At 43.0% G+C, this 5,082-nt stretch overlaps 2 non-coding genes across 2 annotated transcripts; both read left to right on the top strand.

Moving 5' to 3' along the window:
* Window positions 1-2,161: 2,161 nt before the first annotated feature.
* On the top strand, window positions 2,162-2,244 carry trnal-uaa. The gene has a single exon. It is a non-coding gene; the product is annotated as a tRNA-Leu (tRNA).
* Window positions 2,245-2,695: 451 nt separating this feature from the next.
* Window positions 2,696-2,778, top strand: trnal-uaa. The gene has a single exon. It is a non-coding gene; the product is annotated as a tRNA-Leu (tRNA).
* Window positions 2,779-5,082: the final 2,304 nt, after the last annotated feature.

Below are 5,082 nucleotides of genomic sequence, written 5' to 3'. Positions count from 1 at the left end.
GGCTGGTTATGGGCACCAGTGACCCCCAAGACCTGAAAAGGAAGAAACGGGTAAAGATGATGGATGGATGGAAGGAACTGCACAGAGTTCAGGTCAGAGAATAGCTCAGCTCCTGTTTGTGTCAAAATAAAAGATGTAAAAAAGGATGTTGCTGAAACTTTGTCGTTTGTTTTGTTCTTTCTGTTTGTTTCATCAGATCAGATGTTACCAAAGAAATCCAGCTGAGTGAGAGGACGACGTTTGAAAATGAGACAAAAGTTTTGTAAAAACTGATCTGGAGTTTTCTGCTCTACTCCGACGTCTGTGATCGAAATCAAACTGTCACTCAGAGTTTTATAACTTTTATGACGATAAAACTCGAAGCAGTGTCGTCTGAAAAGCATTGATTGAGTCTCTGTTTGTAGAAAACAGCATAAAGTTTTTGTCTTGTGATAAAACATAAATCTTTAACGTGTACTGAAAAGTGAAGGCCATAAAAATCTAACGTTGTTGTTTTTGGAACCATGAGCTGAAGTTTTTCCAGCTGAACCGAGAACAAACCAAAGAGCACGTTGGAGCAGAACTCAGAGTTTCAGACTGAAGCTTCAATCTTCTGAACGTTCTGGCAGCACCACACTATGAGAAACAGAAACTAAAAAGTCTCATGCAGCTCCGTGTTGTCTTCATGACTACATGACAACTCATTTCCACCGTAATCCTTCTGTTCTACCACAGAACTGCTTCAGTTTCTGAGGCAGTCCTAGAAAGTCCTTTAAACCACAAACACCAGATGAAGGAGGTTCACCCTCAAGTTGTTCGAGACCACCAGGAGTTCAAGACAAACTGGAACAAAAAGGTAGAGAAGAAACATTTATTATTATGAAAACCATCAGAGATTAAAAAGAAGAAGAAACATGGCTGCAAGACTCGGTCCATCATCACATAGATGGTGCTGTATCTCAGTGGTCTTCATTCCTGTTCCTCGAGGTGCCAAGGGTCCTGGTCCAAGAGTCCTGGTCCTCAGAGCCCTAAGGGTCCTGATCCTCAGGGTTGTAAGGGTCCTGGTCCTCAAAGTCGTAAGAGTCTTGGTCCTCAGTGTCCTAAAGTCCTTGTTCTAAAGATCCTAAGGGTCCTGGTCTTAAAGATCATAAGGGTCCTGGTCTTCAGGATCATAAGGGTCTGTGGTCTTCAGGGTCCTAAGGGTCCCACATCCAGCATGTTTTAGATGATGTCATGCTCCAGAACTCCTGGTTCCGTCAATGAACCATTCTGTAACACCAACTGCGTTGAAGCTCAGAAACATTTTAACATGAAGGGCAGGGGTCTCTGAGGACCAGGGTCAGGGACCACTGCTGAGGACCAGGGTCAGGGACCACTCTTGAGGACCAGGGTCAGGGACCACTCCTGGGGACCATGGGCAGGGACCACTCCTGAGGACCAGGGCCAAAGACCACTCCTGAGCGGAGTTGCATTCGGACCCAAAAAATCAGATCTGACCCAGCCCCAGCTTGCAGTCATCATTTTCAAACTCCACCCGACCCGACGAATTAACATTAATTACAGGTCCGAACCTGGAAAAAAAAACAACGACATTTTCATTTAGTTATTAAAGGTCGGGGATGTGTGGCTGAATAAAAGAGGCAGAAGATTCGGAGCTCAGGGGGTGTTTGTCCTTTCATGGCCCTAAAAGAGCATTTAAATCCTGTTTCTGCTGCATTCTGCATTATTCAGACACGGACCCTGCTCTGACATATCTGTTTTGGGATCTCATCTGTTTGGGTCGTCGACTGTGTGCGTCCGCTGAGTGCAGCGGCTGAATTAATGTCCATTTGGGAGATGGATCACTTCCTGACAGAACAGTCCCATCTGAAGCTTAACTGAACATTTTACCTCTTTCAAGGCCGGTCAGCTTGCGGTGAAATAGCCACATGTGGCTAGTGATTGTATGGCGGGCAGTGTTATCATATAATTGGATCACGGCTGATCCACTGACCCAATCAAAAGCCAGCATTATCATGGCCTAGCCCACTCCAAATTCAGGTTGGGTAACGCTGGGCTTCGGGCCCGGTTTAGAAATGACAGCTCTTCTCCTGAGGACCAGGGTCAGGGACCGCTGCTGGATATCAGCTGTAGTGACTTCAACTTGTCATCTGTTTATATAGTCAGTGTTTCATTTTCTTGTACCAGGATGGCCGAGTGGTTAAGGCGTTGGACTTAAGATCCAATGGACAGATGTCCTCGTGGGTTCAAACCCCACTCCGGGTAATTCTAATAAATGATCTTAACAATAATTTTCTAGGCCTCTCTGACCCTGAACTGCTTGTAGTTGAGTATTTCTCACGTCCAGTTCATTATAAAATGTTTCCAAATCACGAGTCACTTCAAAGCAACTCTCAAATGTTTATGTTTTCCTTTAGTTTTTGATAAACTCAACCAAACATGTTGACTTGAACTCCAAGGTCAAAGTTTTTTTTTCTTTTCACACTATTCATCACGTTTTGAATGACGCTGATGGAAGAAGACTGCTGTTGACAGAGAAGCGCAAAATGTCCAACAGTAAGTCACCAAAATGTTGGCAAGAATCAAGTTTCTGTCTGATGAGCCTTGAGGGAGCTTTAAATATTTTATTAATTTCTAAAAACCACTGCTGGATATCAGCACTAGCAATGACTACAACTTGTCACCTGATTATACAGTCACTGTTTCTCTTTGTTGTACCAGGATGGCCGAGTGGTTAAGGCGTTGGACTTAAGATCCAATGGACAAAAGTCCTCGTGGGTTCAAACCCCACTCCTGGTATGAAAATGCAAGTGCATTATTTGATCCAGGCTCTTTTAAACACACTGGGAATTCTGGGGCTCCTCATAGAGTGAACAAAAGCCAACACTATACCTGACTGGAAACTAAAACATAAGTATGATCAAGCTGAGACATAAAGGACAAGACAAAATATGCACATTGTCGCAGATGGACTGAGTGTTAGTCCAGTGACTAACCTTATTTTGATTAGTTGATCCCACAACACAATTGATACCATTTCTTCAAAGAGAAGACAGGCTTTAGGTGAGCCAATTTGCCCTGTTGGCACACATGCAGCTGGATATTTCATCGACTTGGAAGACTTGATGATGTGTCTATCTCTGCTGCCATTTATGGATTTTAAGGACACATTTATATTTGGATTTATGATAACTGGTTCCTGCTTTTTGGATTCAGCTGGTCACTGGTTAATATGCAAAAAAGGAAGTTGTCGGCAGCAAATTTGGACCTGATCATGCTGCTTGCCTTATGATGGCTTGGTTCGTGCCTTGAGTACCCAGACTCAAATGCTTTTGGCAGAATGGATCAGATCTTGGGGGTTTTATTCAGGCACATTATTTTGGTGTGGCCACATAATTTGGACATTTCAAAACTTGAATGGACCAACACAGACTCAAGGTAGACGTCAGTAAGTTCTGCCTGTCCCCAAAACAACTGTGTGTTTATCTGAATTTGGCTCCCCCAGCTGGCTTTGAAGGCCATCTTATCTGAATTTGCCTGGAGAACATGTAATTTGATGCTCTGCCCCTCCCCTACCATCAAGGAATTTCCAACTGATGGCCAGAGAAAACCAGCTGAATAAACATTGTGTCATAATTTCAGGACTGTTGTATTCCCATAAGAGTTGTCCTTGGCCATTCCCTGACATCACTCGAGAATGTTTACGGATCTCACCGGAGGGAACTGATTGATTATTCCATCCTTATCAGAACTCTTACAGTATCCTCGAGTGCATCCTTGAACATTGCTCACCGCTCTTGTCGTCTCTCTCCCCCGCGAAATGTAATAATAATCATGTCATCACATTGTCAGCACTGTATGTTTCCATACAATGGCAAAATTAGTCACTGCATTTAACCCATCCACCACCAGGTGGTGCAGTAGGCAGCTAATGAGGGTGCCTAGGGGGCGTTTTGGGGATGAGTTCTGTCACCAAGAGACACCACGATGTATGTAGTGACCAGGGATTGAACCTGGGACTTTCGGGTCCCAAGCTAGCTGCCCTGCCTCTACACCATCTCGGCCCAATGTCTATGGCACTATGTGCTTTATGTGTGAGGTGTTGCTTTTTTATTAGAGTTTTTCTTCTCAGTCAAGAAGAAAAAGTTTATAGGAGTTATTTTGCCTTCAATTCTTACATGTGTCCAGTTTCACTACTTTTGTCTGTCTAAGCAGATCTCACTTGTAAATGAGTCTTCGAGGCTCAATGTGATTTATCTGTCTAAATAAACATTGAATGAATGAATGAATGAATGAACCTGTATAAATAAAGTTTGAATGTGTAAATTCACATTTTGTGAAGTTACGTACTAAAGTGTAATTAGTACAAATTTAGTGTGATTCAAAGTGAAAATCTGTGTCTTGCAAGTTTGTGTCTCCAAGTGTCTCAGCTCAGTGAGACAGCAGCTTAAGGCGGTCGGTCACCTTAATGAGGAAGCTGATTTCAGCTGTTTGGATCCAGGATCTGGTTCTCTCAGTCTTGATCCAGACCTCCTGACCATCTGTGAGGCTGGGAACAGAGACTGACCATTCAGTGACAGTTTCTTCAGATACTTCAGGTTTTTTAAGAAATTGCAGAACAGATCCTGAAGTGTCACATATGTGAGAAAGTAAAGATTTTATCCTTCAGGATAATTAGTGAGACATCTTCATCATTGAGTCCAGCAGCAGAGTGAGCTCTGACATCAGGGCTGTTAGATATTTTAGAAGGTGTGGAAACTGTTCTGATTCTATGTCCTTCTCTCTCAAGATTGTTGCTCTCCTCAATATGAAGCAGACATTGGTTCTGCAGATTGTCATCAAGGTCTGGACTTCATAGGAGTGGAAGTGTTCCAGTGTTACAGTGTTTTAGTATTCTAGTGTTAAAGTATTCAAGTGTTCCAGCATTACAGTGTTCTAGTTTTCCAATGTTCTAGTATTCATGTGTTCCAGCTTTCCAGTGTTTCAGCATTCCAGTGTTCCAGTGTTATAGTGTTCCAGTATTCGAGTGTTCCAATGTTCCAGAGATCCAGTGTTTCAGCATTCCAGTGATCTATTATTCCAGTGTTATAGTGTTCCAGTATT

This window comes from Nematolebias whitei, chromosome 7 (genome assembly GCF_014905685.2).
Source record: "Nematolebias whitei isolate Nwh7 chromosome 7, NemWhi1, whole genome shotgun sequence".
In the NCBI taxonomy this organism is placed as follows: domain Eukaryota; kingdom Metazoa; phylum Chordata; class Actinopteri; order Cyprinodontiformes; family Rivulidae; genus Nematolebias; species Nematolebias whitei.
The sequence above is the reverse complement of the archived record's forward strand: the minus strand, read 5'-3'. Positions and strand labels throughout refer to the sequence as shown.